Genomic DNA, 20,393 nt, shown 5'->3' with positions numbered 1-20,393 from the left:
TTATTTTAATTAATTAATTTATTTTTATTATGGTGACATTGGTTAACGAAATCCAGTAAGTTTCAGGTGTACAAGTAAAAATGTAATTCTTTTGAGAACCTCCCTTCCTTTGCCATATCTTTGTTCTTTCATTTACCAACCCAATTAAAGAAAAAAAAATGTGTTGCTTTTTAATCCCCAAATCTTCAGACTTTTTTTTTTTTTTTTGGATAGTTTCCTAGAATAATTGGAGAGAAAGGTAAGGGTGGCCATAATTTTTTTTTCTTTAGATAGGATTATTTACATACTTTCTATTTATAACAGAATTGATAGAGAGGAAAACTTAGTAAAATATTAAAATAATTAAGTTAGTACAAACACTGGAACACAAGAGGCATGAATTAGTGATATGGTGGCAAAATGCAATGCCCACATAGCATCCCCAATACCATGTTTACTGCAGTCCTAGCCAATACTGTGACCAGCTTACTTATAGGGCATGGCACTATTTACGAAGGTGGTATGACAATAGTAGCCAAAAAGCAAAGACTGGTCCAGTGAAAGCCATGAATATTGGAATTTAGTTACAGAGGCTTGAGAAGTAAATTCTTTTAATATCAATGGACTATTCATGGTTGACACACTCTCAGTGTGTCTTATGGGTCTTTCTCTTTGTAGTATAAACCAGATAGATTTCATTCATTACTTTAATTATTCACTCTTCCTTGTATTCACCCTCTTTGCCCTGTGACAAAGAGTTCACAACAGATGACTCCGAGTTTGGCAATATGACCTGCTCTAGCCACTAAAATGAGATGGGATTGACAGTGTGCCCGGGCTTCTAGAAGCTTTGCATTTTTCTGCTTGCTTCTTTGTGCTTCTGCCCCAGCACAAAGAGTCCCAGAAGGAAAGTAAAAGACACGTAGAACAGAGTGCCACCCAGGGCTCCTCTCCAATCCAAATAGCCAATGCTTGGTTGGCTGCAATATGTGAGTTGGGCTAAAACTTCCATTCATTGTCTTGTCTAGATCTATCAACCTTGCAAACTTGTGAAAAATAATAAATGCTTGTTAATTGAAGCCATTGAGTTTGGTGCTTGTTACGCAGCATTGTGTGTGTGTATGTGTGTGTGATAATAGGTAACATAAAAGTAGCTATCTCAAAATTGTGGTCTTTCTTATTTCTAAGGCCTCTTTAGAAAAATTCACGCTTTTAGCATGTATACTACATGCTGGACTTTTGTTTTCAAAATTATGTACATAAGTCAAGTTCAATCTCAAGATATAGTACAAATAACTGATGAATTGATTAATCAAATGCAGATTAGAAAAATTTTTAGTTTTCTGTTTCATTCTAAAAATATATATATAACCTCTCCAGAACAATATAATTGTTATAATTTTGGAAATGATATATTTACTTAAATTTACATAAATGTATACTTACTTATATTTATTCTGCTCTTTTGAGAATATGTATTTGAAATTAAATACATTTCTCCATTCAATATCTTCAGCACTTTTTCATGCATATAAACAAGCACACAATTTTTATTTCATATTTGAAATATCAACCACAACAATTTGAAAATTATCAAGAATTTTTAAAAGTATCCAGTGATTATTTTTTCTCTTAAGAAAACGATGTAAATGTGTCCTTTGTTTGATAGGTGAGACAAATGTATGTGTTTCTCTTTTATTCTTATTTCTTTCAATGTCCTTTCCTTTCTTTTCATCTTGATATCTCTATAATCAAATTTGTGAGCCAAGGATGACAAGCAAGCTGAACACCTTAGTCCTCTATGAAAAGATATGAAAAGGGTAAAAAAAGTCCTCTATGAAGAGATATGAAAAGGGTAAAATAAATTTGTTACAATATTCTAATCCATATTCTTTTCATTTAAGTATTTAAACCCCAAATGAGAAAGTTGAAAAAAAATTATTTTTCAATCATGTTAACTACTTTGTACTTAATTTCTCTTTTTTTCTCTATCTCTTTCTCTCTCTGTGATTCCCCACCATATCTCATTTTTTTTTTTTTTTATCTTGAGCATTCTTTTTTCAAATATACTAGCTTATGAACTCTAAGGTACATATGTAGATATGAGACTTTAGAGAATGAAGATGCCCCTCATAGCACTTAACATGAATTTGGTTGTTAATAAGTGCTTGCTCTATTATGAATGAATGTTGTTTTGGTATGATAATTGGTCTAAGATTCATTTTGAAAAGTCTTTCTGTTACCAAAGTTAATCCTTCTCTATTCACAAACTTCTTGCAAACATAATTAGTGTTGAATACTCAAAAGCTTTAAAATGAGAAATACTTAAGTATTTCCGTTGTTGTTCATTTCTTTGTAAAGATTCAAGTTTCCATCTAGCATAATTTTTCTTTAGTCTGAAGAACTTTCTTTAACACTTCTTGTATGTTGATCAGCTGGTAGCTGATTCTCTCAGCACTCTCTAAAAAATGTGTTTGTCTCACCTTCAGTTTTGAAGGCTATTTTTGCTCGATGTAGAATTCTAGGTAAGAGGGACTTTTGCTCTTGTTTTTCAGCACTTTAAAGATGTCTTGTTATCTTGCTGTTATTGTTTCTGATAAAAATCAGTACTATTTCTCATATTTGTTTTTCTTTGATCCATGTTTTTTCAAGGATTTCTCTTTATAATAAGTTTTCTACAGTCTGATTAAAATGCATGTTGATGTGTTTTTCTTGGTGTTTATCTCGCTTGGGGTTTATAGAGTTACTTGGACTATAGATCGTTTTTCACTTTATAGGGATCATGAGGCATCAAGATATTAGCAATAGTAGGAAGCTATAGAGATGGTGGAAGGAGTTAGTATCTTTTGAAGTAGAGTTAGAATCATAGTGGGACTTCCTGACAGGAGCAGGATTCACTAAAGGAAGATAACAGTGGGAGAAATACTCTGATTTTTTACACCTCCTACTCCCTAATCTTCTACCAGTACCTTCTATAGGTTGAACTTACCCAGAAGTCAGAAAACAAGAGAGCATAAGGATAAGTTGATGCAGGACACAAATGGCAGAGGAGGAAAGAGAAGGCTGGAAACAGAGCTGAGAGCAAATCAGCAGTTGACCCTCACAGCTAGGTTTTGTTTTTTTTCATCACTATGGAATTTATATCACTTAGAAGAATATTCGGGCATACATTTGACGTATGCATGAATGATTGAATGGATGAATGCATGAATAAAAAATCATTTCTAAACTCACATTTTATTATTGAGGAAACTGAAACTCCTGCAGGCTTCACAGTTTATTCAAGTAGTGGAAGAACTTGAACTTAAATTTAGGTTCTCTGATTCATATTTCAATATAGCAACTGCTTCTGATTTCTGTAAATTGAATTATATTTTAAATGAATATAAGAACTCTCTTTCTAAAGACACTATAATGATGAATCTTATTGCAAAGATACAAATGCTTTAATTGGATAGATTTTTCCTAAATCTTTGTTAGGTAGATTTTAAGTTTAAGTATCTCTCCAGTTGTCCAGAAAATTTTATTGCTAGGAGGTTTTATATAACAATTCAATTTTTAAAGTACAGAGCATTCCAAAAAGATAGCTGTTTTTCATTTTGGTAAAAGAGTCAGCACAATGTGAAAGAAAGAGCGTGGCTTTTGATATCAGATTGGACTATATTCTGATCCAGGATTTGCACCTTAATAACTGTTTGATCCTTGGTTCCTTCATCTGTAAACTGGGGATAATATCTCCTCTAATCACTTCAGAGAACTGTAAGAGCGAAACTCGGTGATGCATATGCTATGCAAATACATGTGTTGTTATTGTTTAGCTGTGAATTGCCCTTTCTCCAGCTATTCATAAGGACAAAGTCCAGTCCCTGAGTTGTGGTTGGTGGGAGTGGCTGCAGACAAAGTGTAGATTGGAATGTAGAGGCCATGGCAATGAAGACTTCATTGTCAAATGAGAACTAGTGAAAACAATACTGAGAGCAGATAATGCATTGCAAAAGGGTTATAGGAAGTAGGAAGAGAGCACCTGAGAAAAATGTATTCCTATTTTGTATTTCCTAAGGTAATGATCATTTTCATTAATGAGGACAATCAAGTCATTTTAAATTGGAGATTGGCATCACAGAGAAAGAACCATTGCAACACTTCCCATGTCTATCTGGACACCACTAAAGCCACGTGATCTTTTAAGACAGTTTTTCTGAGATATAAATAACATGCCACAAAATCCACACATTTAAGTGCACAGTTCAATGGCTAGCTTTTAGTATATACACAGTTGTGCATTTATTGCTACAATCAATTTTAGAATCTTTTCATTATCCTCAAAATAAACCTTGCATCCTTTAGCCATTACTCTCTAGTCCCCCTAGCCTGATTCTCTCAACCACTAACCTACTTTTTGTCTCTACAGATTTGCCAGTTTGGACATTTCATGTAAATGGAATTATACAATAATGCAGTGTTGTGTGTCTAGATTCTTTCACTTAGAGGTAGGGACCAAGCATTATGAAGGAATTGAAGACTGTGTTTAAAACCACCCTTATGACATCTCTAACTTTTGCCCTGGATTACAGGCTGCTGATAGTGATTATGAAGAGTTTATAGGGACTTATCTGTGAGACCAGTTGGGACTTTTGACCTTATACCTTATCCTTGCCATCCATCTAAGACAACACAAGAGAATGATGATGCATCTGAAGTCCAAGGATTAGACATCTCCACTTATGGAGAATCAAATGTGGTAGTTGAATCTCAAAAGGTAAAAATATTGAAATTCATTATACCAAGACTGCAAAAAAGATAGACACAAAGAAGTTGAAGCAAAGCATGTGGAGTTTGCTGACAGTTCTCCAAGCAAGCAGATGCAGAGACAAGCCACAGTGAAACTAGAGAAGAAGGGGACCCAACGGGGGTGGCTGAGGAGAATATGCTCAGTGAGCTCACAAAGAACCGTAGAAGAGCTTGCTTCCCACGTGACTCAGAACCTCTCTATACTGCTGACCTGCACCTGTCTCCTACATCAGAGGTGCCCAACCTCTCTGGCACCAGGTACCTATGAGAATCTAATGCCTGATAATCTGAAGTGGAGCTGAGACTGTGATGCTAGCACTGCCGAGAGGCTGCGAATACAGATGAAGCTTTACTAACTCTCCTGCCTCTCATCTCTGCTATGCCCCCGGGTTTCTAACAGGCCACGATGGGTACTGGTCTGCTGCCCAGGGATTGGAGACCCCTGTCCTGCATCTAGCCAATGAAAATAACCGAATGTTGGAAGGGGCAGAGGACTTTTTCGATGCTCCTCTCAGGCAAGGGATTTGAGTTCACTGGGGAGAAGTCAGCAGCGTGGGGCTCATGGCTTTTTCAGGGACCAGGACATTTCTATTCTAGGCTTCCACTCCAGGTGCCACAGTGCTGTGGCGTGTAGCAAGGCTGTGGCCAACTATGAAAGTGCTAGTTTGTCTGTTGCGCGTCCCTTCTCTGCTTCACAGTCTTGAAACCAGAAGCCGGAAGCTTTGTCTTTGGTTAGTTTCCTGCCCCGTGGTGACCACATAAGAGGGAGTAGAGGGTGAGGATTCTGTCCTTGATTATGAAAATCTATATCCATTCTTTGTATCCACATGTAGTTTTAGTCACCTCAACTGATACGTATTTTTAACACTTTACTCTTGCAGAAAATAATTTTCCTGTAGGCACTCGTCTTTAAACAGCTACCTAATCCATGTACATAAAATACATCATATATGTACTTACAAATGTATAATCACTGTTTGGAAATAAAATCTTTCTGAATAATAAAACATAGATTTTCCTATTCTGGACATTTTACATAAGTAAAATTGTACAATAATGTAATATTTTGTGATTGGCTCTTTCACTCAGTAAAATGTTTTTGAGGTTCACCATGTTGAAGTATGTATCAGTACTTCATTATTTTTTAATGAATGAAGTTACCATATTTTTTGAAGTTTCCACCTCACTTCTGTTTCAACTCCTGCTGGATTTACCTGTTCTAATCTTTGAATATTTAAGCTGAGAAGAGTCCTTGTAGATAGTTAATTCCACCACCTTTAATCTTAAAGATAGGGAAATCTGGACTGCTTGAATGTCTAGTGTTACACTTTTTACCTGTGTACGAGAGGACACGGGTCCAGGCTCTGTCTTCTTACTATGCAGGGCTGGCTTCCTTAACATCTACTCTAAAATGGTAGTAACTCACTTTCAATAGCCCTTAGTTTGTAAAATGCTTTCATATACATGAACTCATAATTTGCATATAAAACTATTTTTACAAAATAGAGATGAAAGAACTAAATACTTGAAGCATGAAATACAACTTCTGACCGAAATTTTCAGGTAAAAATTGGATATATCCTAAAAGGACTCTCCCCCAGATAGGCTTTAGAAATGACAAATGTAAATGCCTGCTCATTCTTATTGACTGCTTAGTAAATTCCAAATCTTGCAGCTTTCTGTTCTTACCATCCCTAAAAACAGCAGCTGTAAAAACCTACAGCAGTCTTGATGGCAACGGAGAAGCATTTCTGTGCTGACAAAGCATTTCTACTTTAGAGGTGTTAGACGTGAATTAAGCCAAAGCATGTCTTCTCTTTTCTTCTCCCTAACATGTCATACATTTTCTGAGGCCTTTTGTACTTAAATGACCCAGAACATATATTTACATGCAATTTCGGAAGTTTAAAATTGTTATTTAATATAAGTAGTCATGGAAAATAAGCTCCAAAATCAAACACTATTGGTTCTGTTTTTAGCCTAAAATGAATAACCCTCGTGTGAGCTATGGTGAAGTTTTTTCAAACCCAAACGTTAAAATCTTATTTCTTTTCTTAAACTCCTTTTCATCTTTTCTTCAGTGCAATATCTGCATGACTTATTGTGCCATTATTGAATGTTTTTTGACCTCATTAACATTCTTATCTCCTCTGAAAAATGTTGTAAGAAACCTGGCTGGTTATTATCTCTGCCACCTAGGACTTAAAAGTTTGACTATCTTTTCCAAATACATCTACTTTGAAACATCGAAGGCTTACATGCCTTAGCTACTTCCTCAAATGTGCTAAATTCTCATAAGAAAGAAAGAAAGAAAGAAAGAAAGAAAGAAAGAAAGAAAGAAAGAAAGAAAGAAAGAAAGAAAGAAAGAAAGAAAGAAAGAAAGAAAGAAAGAAAAGAAACAGCTAAGACATAAAAGTTTAGAACTGTGACATTCAGTAGGATATACAATAGGATATAGCTATGGAGAAGAGGTCCTGGTTTATTTCAGTGTTTTGATATGCCTGAAATTGATTTTTGCAAAGAGTAAATTTGCAGGTTATTTTATTTCTGGAGTATTTGGTATACTAATTATGGACTTAAAAATGAAATCATGCATTTTCAAATAATAACAGCAACATAGAAACCATAAAATGATATAAAACCATATATCAAATTTTAAGATACATCAGGAAACAAAATATTTCAATTATAATGTAATGATTAAAATGATATTACTTACATTTTATGAGCACTTCATGTTTGTCATAATGCCCTAGTAGCTCTGTTTTCCACCCAAAATCTCACCATTTCTGCTCTAACTTAAAGGAAAATCCATATCTTAAATCAAAGGAAATTTAAAACACCATTCGGTTTGAGAATTAGCCTTCCAGTGGGGCACTTAGAACTGGGTCTAAATGTTTTGTTCCATTTTTAGTTTTCTAGAAGAGTGGGATTCATGTCAGCATGTTGGTGGGGTATAAGGCCATTTTCCTAGATATTATCGCCCCTCCCACGCACTGCTACATGGCGTGTAGGTATAAATGTGTATCTCTGTCCATATCAACCTTTCTACATTTGTGCCAATAATACTAAGAAGACATTCAGATTTTATTTTATTCTTCTACTCTCCCGGGTGGCTAGGGGTGAGGAGATCCCTCTTTGTTTTTGTAAGTGGAAATTATTTTCAATATCTGTTCTCTACTTCTTCCTCATTAATAAAACCTTGAATTTCAGATGAACATGTGGCCACTGAGTAAAGAATGTATCTATTTTCTCCCCTCAGAGTCAATAGCAGTAATGTGTACAATGCCAGAACCAGTTTTGTTTGTTTGTTTGTTTGTTTGTTTGTTTTTAGGAGCATGCCCCCTCTTTCTCTTTCTCTTTCCTGTTGGTAGGACTGCACATGCAACGGCAGAGTGGAGCAGCTTCCTCCCTGTACTACAAGGTGGAAGCTGTGTTTCTCCAGAAGCCAAGCAGGAAGAGTTTGAGGTTCCTGATGACTTCGGAACTCTGGTACCCACCCACATTAGGCTTGTGTGATAAACAAATGTTCTCACTTCACATCTGATTATTCACCAAATTTGGGTAGTGTTCTTCTTAATACTTATTGGATTGTTCTTGTCTTTACTCCCATGTTTGGATTCAGGTACTCTTAATTCCTTACCTAGGTTTTGTAAAGCTCTCAACATTGCTCTTTGTCTCCACTTCCTTCCTTCTGCTATTGTCTTCTACATGCTGCTTCTAATTTCCCTACTTAAAAGAGGTACATACTAAGATCAAAAGACAGATTAGAGGTACGCAGGTGACTCTGAATAAGACATAATAAATATGATCTGCGTTTAGGTTATGTTTCAACTGTTGCTGGCCTGTATATCATTTCTACCTCTATACATAGCGTCATACTTGAAATAGTTTTTTAGAAACTCAACACAACTTGAGATTATTATGACCAGCCATTCAGAATGAATGTAAGACTTGAGAAGTAAATTATATTTTCCAGCACCCAAAAACACTTTCTACAGAAAGCCATCCCTAACATTCACCTATAAAATTATTCTCTTGCTATAAATGTTCTATGATGAGTAATCATATTTGCTCTATTATTACCTTTCTCTCTTCACATGGGCAGATTTTGTCTATTTCACCTACTTGAAAAATTCTATACTTTTCCATAACAACCCACATTGTATCAATGCATTAAAGAAAATAGCAAATAAATATGCTTAAGTGAATTAACTATCTCGTAATTGATGGGGAATTAAAATATTTTTGGTTCTGAAGAGAAAATCTTTAGTTAGAGGCATTAAATAACTCATGAGTTCAGTTCAGTGATAAGGATAGATAACATGGGATTTTGGCTCTTACACCTATGCTTTGCCTACTAGCTCCATGAAATAACTCTAACGTGAAATAAATGACTTTATTGACTTGACTTATAGCCTAAATTATAATCACAAACAAGAAATAATCATAGTTTTTTTCCCTAAACTCAAGTGAAGCAAAATCAGATGCAGCAAAATGGTTGCTTCAGAGTAAAGAGAGACAAAGTATTGCCAGACTAACAAGTAAAAACAGCATTTAGCACCAAAAAAAAAAAAAAAATCTGCATTAAAACATATAATCTACAATGAGATGGTATTTGAATTAGAAAAGTTGTGTACTTTATAATGCTTAGTCCAGTTATTGTAACTATGTTTTAAAACAGAATTTGACTATCAAGACATTTTCTTACCAAGTACCATCTTTATAATCCATTGTCTGCAAATAATTTCTTTATTTAGATAGTTTGTGGCCTTTTATTCTGTGAGGTATTTAACATTTAAATCTTATCAACTTGCTTTTAATGTGCCACAATGGTTTGACTGCCTAATGCCTCTGAACTATGACAATGATGTCCTTTTAGAAAAGACCAAGCTATCATTAGAAATGGGTCATGAAGCAAAAGTCATTAACTCATTTTAAAAAGGGCAGAGCCCAACAAAGCATTACCGACAAACCTCCTTCCTTGTGTCCATTTGTCTTTATTAAATATCACATTTAATATCTATCTCCATGCATGAGACAGCCTTCTGAAGCATCTCCCCATGAAAAAAATTAAAATCATCGGAAATTAAATTTACTTTCAGGTCTCTACTTTGAAAGAGCAACTTAATTCTCTTATGCAATTTTAAATAGTAAACTAAGTTTTAACAATTTCCAGTAATAAAAATAATGAGTTCGGTGTTGCTAGTTTGAAAACATTCATGGAATCTTTAAAAGACGACTATTCAATTAATAGGGCAATGATGAAAAATAGGCAGATCAAGGTAGGCTCCTTTATATTTTCGTTAATGTTGGTTGCAGAAAGTCAACATGAGATAGATATTTGCATCTTCTTCACATACTAAGTGAAAAGCTTATTAAAAATTAACGCTAAAATAATAACAAAAATGATAGAGAATATGATCTCTACCTTATGTGGCTAAACTTCCTGTTTAATCTTTCAAGTTTCATTTCAGAATGAGCTTCTGTCTTCAGCATTCAAATGGGAATTTTTTATAAGGAAAGTTAATCTGAGCCCTATAAATCTTCTTGGAAGGAAACTTTTGTAGAGTCAATCTTTACCTCTGTTTCCCTCTGTTCTATCTCAGAAACTAAAAATCTAATGAATTTTCTCCTCAATGGACTATCAGCTAAAGATGCCATCACAAAATGAGGCCCAAACCAATTTTGTTGGAGAGTAATGACTAGTCATCCAAAACATGTACTTTGGAACTTTCAGACAGTAGGAGCAAGGTTATACTGCGTAAAGGTATGTGTGTCTGTCCCACAGCTGAGCCAAGGGAAGGAAGCCTAGTGTTGGCAGGTTTGGTTATCTAATCATAAAAACAAACAAACAAACAAACAAACAAACACACAAACAAATATATTCTCTTTTTCTTTCATTTATAATAGAGTCTTTTATTATCTTAGATATACCTATAAACAAAATAATAAAAATTCAAATATTCAGGACTATAAGCAAAACAATCTGGTTGTCCTCTGAAGCAGAGAGAATGCTATTTTATAGGAAAAGAAAACACATAATTGTACCAGTTAGAAAAACCTTGGGTTTTTGCCTTTTATTTATTTTGCCATATTTTATTCTTGATTATAATCTATTCTTTTCTTTATTTCCTTCCTCTCCCTCCTTCTTCCTTCTCTCTCTTTCTTCTTTTGCCTATTTAACACTTAATACTTTTCACCTCTTTCTTTTTCTTTTTTTTTTTAAGCCATGTCATATGTTTTTAAATCCTTACTCCTAGGTTATAGTAGGTGGTATATATTCTGTAGCAGATCATTTCAGAGCAGTCCAGAGTCCCATATACCTGCCACAAAATAGATCTCACTATTTACTTCTTAGATGTGCTCCAACAAATCTACCTGGTTCTTATCAGCGAGAGTCTCGTCACATCCAGTGGCTCATATGTAAACTGCAATTCTGCCCCTGCCGATTCTCCTTCTCTTCTGATTCTTGATCAAGTTGGGTTGTAGTGTTGACTTCTGTTAATCCTGTGTGGATTGTATATGAAAATGCTGAGGTTTCTTTGATTCATATTTGCTCGGTATATATCTTCCATCCTTTTACTTTCAGTCTTTCTGAGTATTTTTGTTTTCAGTTTGTCTCTTCTAGACAACATATTTCTTTATCCATTTATGGGGACTTAGTAAATTTACTCTGAGTTTTAATTGGTGTAATTACTATGAAATTAGATCATATTTCTACCATTTTAATTCATGTTTTTAATTTAAATGTAAATCATAATTATTAATGAATTAAGACTAATTTCTGCCATTTGTATTTTTCATTTATTCTTCTCTCTTTATACCTTCCCTCATCCTTTCCATCTTTTATTAGAATTTTCTTCTCCTGGTTTAAAATTTACATATTCTATTTTTATTATTTTGATTGTCATCTTTATCATAAGACTCAGAGTCTCTCTTTTTTGTCCTTATTGGTTTCCTAAATTTGCAAGTATTTATATGTGCTTTCTAACACAATACAAACTGAATAATTTCTCATAATTTCTTTTGTCTTGCCTTTCACTATCTTATTATTATCCAGAATTTTAGTTTGGGATTATAGTTAATATACTTTTACTTATTTTTTCCATTCTTACTTTTATTTACCTAACATAAAAATAAGTTTAGCTAAGATGTTTGTTCATCTTTACTTTCCATTTGTCTTTCAGCATCTCCTAGTTTTTTTTTTTTCTTTCAAAGGGTGTTTTAAATGAACACCATTTTATGGTAAAAGTTCTGAGACCTTTTATATATGAGAATACTTTTAGCAAGCTTTCATCTTTAGACATCTACTTCTCTAGTTATCTTTTAGGTTCATGGTTCTTTTCTTTAATATTTTAAAAATAACACTACATTGTCTTATTTTCAGTTTGCTAATCTGTAATTTTTCTTCCCTGAAATTCTTTTAATTTTCCTTTGCTTTGAATTTTTCACTCTCATTATAATATCTGTGTGTGAATGTTTTCTTATCTCTTTATTTGACCCTTTACAAGCCCTATTGATCTATCAATTTGAAGTCTTTCAAATTTTTTTTAATTTTGAAAAAAAATTATTTATTCTTCTCACATTTCTCTCCTTTTGAGTACTGGTATTTCTCCCAGGTTTTGGTTTCTCTCCTATTATCTATATCTCTTAGTTTTCCTTTTATATATTTTCCATCTTTTTATTCTTACCTTCAGAGAGTTTCTTAATCTGATCTTTAAGCTTACTTATTTGCTCTTCAGTTGTACCTGTCAAACTCTTTATTCCATCTATTGTATTCTTTATATCAGCCATTATATTTTCTTATCTAATATTTCTCTAAACTCTTATGGTACCTTATTCTTTTTTCACATTCCTAATCTCTTAGCTTATTGTCTTAACTATATTTATCACTCATTTAAAATTATTGGCTTTCTTGCTCTAATAATTCTTATAGTGTCAATTTCTTTGTGTTTCTTTATTTTGGTTTATAATCTCAGATAACGTGTATAGAACAGTCTAAGGCCAGGGCATATATTGTGCCAGTCCCAGGAAAATTTAAGGGAAAATGTGGTAATAAGATTAAGTGCAGAGAACCGAAACATCACATCACTAACATCAATGACTCCACTAGACAGTTCCTCTGATCAGGTTTATGCTTTAAACCTTGAGATGAAACTCAACTGGTGGAGGATAGCCTCCCTTGGATCTAGTTTACCATCCCTGAGGGTAGTAAGTGGAAGGCTAGAGAAAGGAGTCAATAACTTAAAAAAAATTTTTTTTCACTCCAGCAGAACTTTTGATCTGCCTTGATATAACTTCAGGATACATGTATAAGAATCTAGGCTGTTGCTAATTTCTGGCACTCCACAAGAAAATTAAGGAAAAATATTTAAAAAGCTTTTCTACAGCCCATTTTTTTTGTTCTCTTGCTAAAACTTTCAGTTATCCACCATCCCAGTAAAATGCTACTCACTTTCCCAGCCCACTTCAATTCAAGGTAGCTTTCAGTCTCCTAGGATTTCTTGTCTTTCTTTTGCCTTTCTTCCTTTTTTCCTTTCTTTCTTTCTTCACACCTATTTTGTGATAAAAGTTGGGGTGTTTATTCCCAATATGCAGATTTGGAGAAGTGAAGTTATTGGGCTTGCCTAAGGTTACATGGTTAGAAAAAAATTGAAATCTGGACTCAGATGCAGCTCTCCTGAATATAACCTTTTTCTTCTGTGTACCACAAAGCCTCTACAACCAGAATATAAAACTATGATAAGTATCATAAGCATCAAAATAGTAAAGACATTAAGATGGGGCAAAATTAAGCTTTATAATTTTTCATAAATGAGGGTTATTTTTTGTTTTAGGGGCACTTATGGGTGGATTGGACATTGGTAGGTAGAGATAGAGGAGGGGACATTCTAGACCGAAGTAAAGGCAAGGACTAAACAGCAGAGGTGGGGAAAAGCAACCATTTTTTGGAAAGGCCAAATGTCCTGGCTGCCTGAAATATGCATATAAGAAAAAAAGTGATTTTGATAATATTTAAAGGGTAGATTGGAGCCCGATTATACAGAATTTAAAATTTATACTTTTCTCCATAAACCAATAGTTCTCAGCCCTAGCTAAGTATCAGAATCAATTTAACGGATTTTTTGAAATGCCCTTGCCCTGGCAATACTCCCAGAGAGTCTGTTCATTAGCTCTTAAGGGCAAGGACATCTGCATATTTTAAACTCCTCTATTGATTCCACTCTAAAGGCACAGTAGAGAATCAGTGTCATGGTGATTAAAGTGTAGTCCACTCGATGTGCGGTCTGCTGACTGTGCTAGTCTTCAAACTGTTACCATCCATGATGATAAATTGAGAGGGAAAATATATAACCTGTATAGCAATTTGATGAAGTAATTTTTTATTGAAATTTAGTTGATAAACAATATTATATTAGTTTCAGGTGTACAACATAGTGATTTAACATTTATATACCTTACAAAATGATCATCACAATGTCTAATAATCATCTATTACCATATTCTCTATGCTTCGTATTACATCCTTGTGACTTATTTATTTTATAACTGGAAGTTTGTACATCTTGACTATATTCTCTATGCTTCGTATTACATCCTTGTGACTTATTTATTTTATAACTGGAAGTTTGTACATCTTGACTATATTCTCTATGCTTCGTATTACATCCTTGTGACTTATTTATTTTATAACTGGAAGTTTGTACATCTTAGTCCCCTTTACCTATTCCATCCATTCATTCTGCCCACCTCCTTTCTGGCAACCATCAGTTTGTACTCTATTTCTATGAGTCGTTTTTGTTTTGTTTGTTCATTTGTTTCAGTTTTTAAATTCTACATATAAGTGAAATCATATGGCATTTGTCTTTCTCTGTCTGACCAATTTCACTCAGCATATTACCCTCTAAGTCCAACCAATCTTGTTGCTAATGGCACGATTTCATTGATAGAGTAATTTTACATCTGTTGAAACACATAACTTAAAAAGTGGCGCTGCATTTTGTATCTCTTTATACACTCGTATAATTCATTTTATTGTATTTTGCAAAGATATCGTTTCTTGCGAATTGTAAATTGAAAACAAACACAAAACTGGGCCTTTGACACTGGTTATTTAAGAAGTATTGTTCTAAGCTACAGTAGCTTTTATGAATAGAACATGATGTTGTAAAAATGGTGCTATTTTAATATTAATATGGCTCTGGCACATTGGGTGGATAAAAGTGAGGACCGGTTAGAAGTCTACATGCCATGGCATGTTTGAATTCAGGTATGCCAATGGTAAAGAAAGAAAAGGAAAAGAAATCAGAAAAATATACAAAGGAAACAGTTAGAAATTGTCAAAATACAGATTTTAGAATAAATGTAGAATAAAAGAAAGGATAAAATCTAAAATTTTTCTGATATTTCATGCCTGAGGGACTGAGATTAATTAAATGCTATTATTAAAAGATATGTGGATATCAGTAAAAAATAATTGGAGAGAGAGTAGGGTAGTAGTGGGGCGGAGATAATAATTTTAGCTTTGAGTATGCTGAGCTTATGATACTTGGAGTAAATCAAACAGAAATATCCTCAAGGCAGCTAAAAATATGGGGCTGGAATTTGTAAGAGTGGTAAAAGTTGGAGATAATAACTAGGGTGGGCAATCAAAGTATTTAACGACCTGTGGAGCATTGTGCGGATGAGCCTGAATGCACAGAGGCCGTAAGCACATGGTACTGTCAAGCCATTGCCTATCAGCTAAATATCATCCCTGGATTCAGGTATGACAGCCATGGGCAGGGAATGGATAAGCAATGGGATCTCTGAGGGAGAGATGACGGAAAAAAATTTAAAAATTTAGGAAACTCTCTTAAGGACCACTCATACTTTGCAAATTTGATGTGAAAAGGAGAAAGGGAGATTTTTAAAAGATAGCTATGTGATACAAAAATGTGACTTTTTATTAAAGTCAAGAAAAAGAAATTTTAAGAGAAAAGAAAAAGACGATAAGTATTGTTGAATTTTAGAAAGAAATTAAGGAGAATAAGAAGCAAGGTAAATCATGTGGATTTAGTGAACATAAATAAACAGGGAAAGGTGAAGAAATCAGTTTTTGTGTGATAGGAAAAATTTAGGATATACAGCAATAAACTGTGATATTTGGTAAAAAAGAAAATGGAGCCCGCAAATATGTTATTTATGTTATTAAGGAAGAAATAAAGGGAAAAGACAGAATTATGGTTTAAGCAAATGGAAGGAGAAAAAGGCAACATTCGAAAAGCAAATTGCTAAGAATTTTCCAGAATTTGATGAAAGGCATCAATTTATAGATACTAGAATCCCAAGAAATTCTAAACAGGATAAGAAATCTATACCTCAATGTATTTCACTGAAACTGTAGAATTTCAACTATAAAGATATATTTAAAACAGCCAGAGATAATAGACAAACCACATGTAAAGTGCTGCATAAACTGAAAACGGATTTCTCAATAGAAACAATAGAATCTGAAAAATAGTAGAACCATATTCTCAAAGTGCTACGAGAAAACTTAGAAATCTATATCAAGCAAAAATCATTCAATGGGAATGAAGGCAAAATACAGACTTCAGATAACAGAACAGACAGCATGCCACTAAAGAAAATTTTCCTGGTAGAAGAAAATTATCTTAGTTGGAAACTTGTAATATAGAAATAAATAAAAAATAAAAATAAGAGTGGCAAATATATAGAAAAGGTAATTACGCATTAACTATATAAAACTATAATTATATCTTGTGGACTTAAAAATATACAGAGAAAAATTAAAATAAGTGACAGCAGCATATAAGTCATGAAGGGATAAAAGCAGCTAAAATATTTTATGGTCCTTGCAAAACTGAATGTGGAGAGGCCAGGACTTCTTTATATTGTAGAATATAATGGCCATCATTACCATGATTGAGTTGAAGGACAGGTAAAGCCGGTAAAAAAAATCAATGCTTGAAAGAAGGAAACATCAATGTCACCTTGAAAGTAAACAGAAGTACTGTTATAATTAAAAGAAGAAACATGTTATGAAGAAGAATGTATTGATCTTCTAGCACGGGCAAGGTGGGAGGGGGCGTTACATATATTCACTTATTTAATTCTGAGTATTATTAAGTGTTTATTATTATCTCCATTTATCAGTGATGAAACTGATTGCATGGGGTGAGCTAACCTCTTTTGAATCAGAGTAAATTGTGAAGTAAGAATGGGTACCCTATTGCACCATCACTCCCTCTAGGAAGAGGCTTTATTGGATGTGGGGGAAAAAGATCCATGTTTGCCACACACACCAGGTGTGGTTGCCTCCGTTTCTGCTGGATCTGGAGGAAAGTAAAGCCAAATATGTGAGAACAGAGCATGTCTGAGGCTTTGATAAGTTATCAGAAATCCCCATTTTCTGTAATTCATCGATCATCTTGATGATTGTCTTTTCCTCCCAGACAAATTCTCTTCTGTCAACTGCTCTTTTATAGATTGCATTGCCCAGTTTTCCCCCTTCGTTTGATTACATAACTGTCTATAATCTTGTTTCCCTCTTTTGTTGTTTTCTCTTGAAATCTAAATATCTTTGTTTTTTTTATTTTATAGCCATTTGCTTCATGTTCATTTTCTTTCTTCCTCCTTCTTTTTCTTCTTTCTCCAAACAGATAAGCCTTTGCTGCTATTTATGAGATAATATGTAAATATAAATCTAGGAAATTACTTTAAAAATCTACAAGTTCCCAAGAATTTATTAGAAATATGCCTACAATTAAATGACACTTTATTTCTTGGCACAAGTAGGAACTGCCGAGCCCAGCCTGGCAGACAGAGGCCAGGTTTTAAAGACTCTTGACATTCTCTTGATGAATGAAGCTCAACCAATATACCAAGAACGTGAAAGCTCACTTCTTCTAATAATAACAGCCTATCAATGACTGATCTGCACTGTTTTTTCATAAGGAAGAAAAAAAAGGTAAAAATCATACGTATATTCATTGAAAGAAGTAAAACATGGCAATATAGTTACAAAGATATTTTCAGAGTGCAAGTTTTAAGAAATATGGTTAATTACCCAGTGTTTTAATTACCCTGAGGTTGAACCCTCACACCAAAACTCATAATCTAATTAAGAAAGTCCATCATACAGACAGAGCAGAAAGCAACATGCAATTAACATTTCCTAAAAATGAAACCAATGCAAGAACATTTTGATTTATTCTAATTATACTGGTAATTCTGTATCTAATGCAGCAGTGCCTTAGATTAAAAAAAAAAAAAAATTCTTTAAAGGTCTTTCTCCAAATTTTCTCCCATCGCAGCTGCTTGTAATGCACATAAAAGTGAGTATTACAAAGAATTCTCAATCCATGGATATTATAAAATATAGATGACAGAAACCTGGCTCTGAATACTCCCACTAGAACAGTTTACAGCAATCATACTACAAAGAGTTTTAAAGATAGCACTTTGATCATTCTGCTTCGTTCATCTCCATGTACTTGAAAGAAGTGTCTTCGAAAAGGTTAAGAGCCAATGTTCTTGAATTCTAAATATAGCAGAGGTCCCCACCCCCTGGGCCAAGGACAGTACTGGTCCATGGCCTGTTGGGAACTGGGCCGCACAGCAGGAGGTGAGCTGTGGGCGAGTGAGCAAACCTTCATCTGAATTTTCAGCTGCTCCCCAGTGCTAGCATCACCACCTCAGCTCCACCTCAGATCATCAGGCATTCTCATAGGAGCACCAGTCCCTGGAGCCAAAAAGGTTGAGGACCACTGCAATATAAGCTTGCTCTTGGCACTCATTATCATGTTTATTTCAGTGCCATGAGTTCAATATCCTTTCAAGGAGTATCTTTTCTAAGCATGGTGGTGTGTACTTCTCCTAATAGTACATGCTATAGTATATAACTAATCATTCTAAAAGTCGATGAATTGCTTGTAAGTCCTGATGTTTAAAGCTTCTAAAAATGATGTTTCAAAATGAACAAAATGGAAGGGAACTCGAGGGATCGCCTAATCTAATCGTTGTTATTTTATGGATGAGGAATCTAACATGTAGAGAGGTAAATAGCCATGCCCATTCCTACACCGTTCCCGCACAAAGTGAGAACCAAATCAGCTCTATTGACTCCTGGACCGTGGGAGTCATAAAGACTTGTTTTTAAATCAAACACGTCCCCATGTGGTAACACATTGTTTTTCGTTTATTTGTTTTTAATGGCTACACTGCATTCAAATTAAGTAATGATTATTTGACCATTTCCTTATTGTTGTATATTTAGAGTGCTTCTGCTTTTTGATTATAATAAACAATGTAATTTGTACAGTGTTTTGAAATGGAACTACTTTAGACTCGACTTCCCTGAAGTCCCAAAATAATAGATATCACATTCCAAAATAAAGTTCAAGAAACTATGAAGGACTTGTAAGCAAAATGTCCAAAGGGTTTGGGAGATTAAGGGAAGAGAAAAAGATTTTTTGGAAAGAGCCGTCATGAACTATAGCATCTCCCCACATCCCATGGATGAGAGTGAGAGTGTTTTCTCTTCACCTCAAGCCATGAGAAGGAATCAAAGAGCTGGACCTTGGGATCCAGCAGACTGGTCTGGTTAAGACATGAAAAATCTAAATTACAAGAGTCTATGGTCTGGCCAGGAGAGATTACTGCACTGTTGGGCAAAGGATATGTGAAGAATATCTTAAATAAATCTCAGAAAGAGAAAGACTACCAGAAGCCTCAGAGGTTAGAAAAATTACCAGCAGCCTACCATTAAAGATCAACATCAATATCCAGGAAGAGACCTCTAGAAGTAAAAGGGTCTTAGGTCAGTTTGAAAACCTACCAAGCTCAAGGAGTGCCTATGCCTTCTTATAACAGTATCAGTCAAGTAAGACATGTGTGCCCCTTATGAAATGAAAGATGGTGAGTGAAGATTAAAAAGGAAAACTAGGTGTGCGAAGGAGTGAAGACATCTACCATACCTCTCCTTTCCCATTGCAGAACTGAGATTACAAAGAGAGATAAAAATTTTGGATAGATATGAAGTTGTAATTACTCTACTAGAATAAACAAATTTTTAAAATGTAATTTAAAAATCATTTGCTTGTTTTTGTTAAGTATTGGTAGGACTTTTCATTATCTAAGAATGATTGGAGAATCATGAGACCTGAGCTAATTATAACCCAAGAAGTTGGGGAGAATTAGTCCCAGAGAATCATTTTAACATGGAGCATACATTAAGTTGATACCTGACTATACCCCATGACTCTGGCCTTTCCGATTTAGCAGTTAGACTGTGATAAAGATTATTTTGAAATTAGATTTGCATTCTTTTAGTGTGTCTCCTTTGGGTAAATTCTCCCAAATAAGATTGCTGAAGATTTTATGTGGATGCCATAATTTACTTAATTAAACCCTTTTGTGAACATTCTATTTTTCTTCATTGTCTTATTATGATCAATGATACTGAAATGAATGTAATTTTATATAATACATTTTTCATATTTTGAATTGCTTACTGAAAATAATTACCCATAAATGAGGTTTACGGGCCAACGAGTATGCATTATTTTTGCTCTTGACATGTACAGGCATACCTTGTTTTATTGTGCTTTGCTTTGTTG

At 34.2% G+C, this 20,393-nt stretch overlaps 1 pseudogene; it reads left to right on the top strand.

Annotated features, from left to right (window-relative positions):
• Nucleotides 1–4,906: 4,906 nt before the first annotated feature.
• LOC105294724 overlaps nucleotides 4,907–20,393 on the top strand; it is a 34,063-nt pseudogene continuing 18,576 nt past the window's right edge.

Source organism: Pteropus vampyrus, unplaced genomic scaffold (genome assembly GCF_000151845.1).
Source record: "Pteropus vampyrus isolate Shadow unplaced genomic scaffold, Pvam_2.0 Scaffold92, whole genome shotgun sequence".
NCBI lineage: Eukaryota > Metazoa > Chordata > Mammalia > Chiroptera > Pteropodidae > Pteropus > Pteropus vampyrus.
This window is presented reverse-complemented; position numbering and strand designations above follow the sequence as displayed.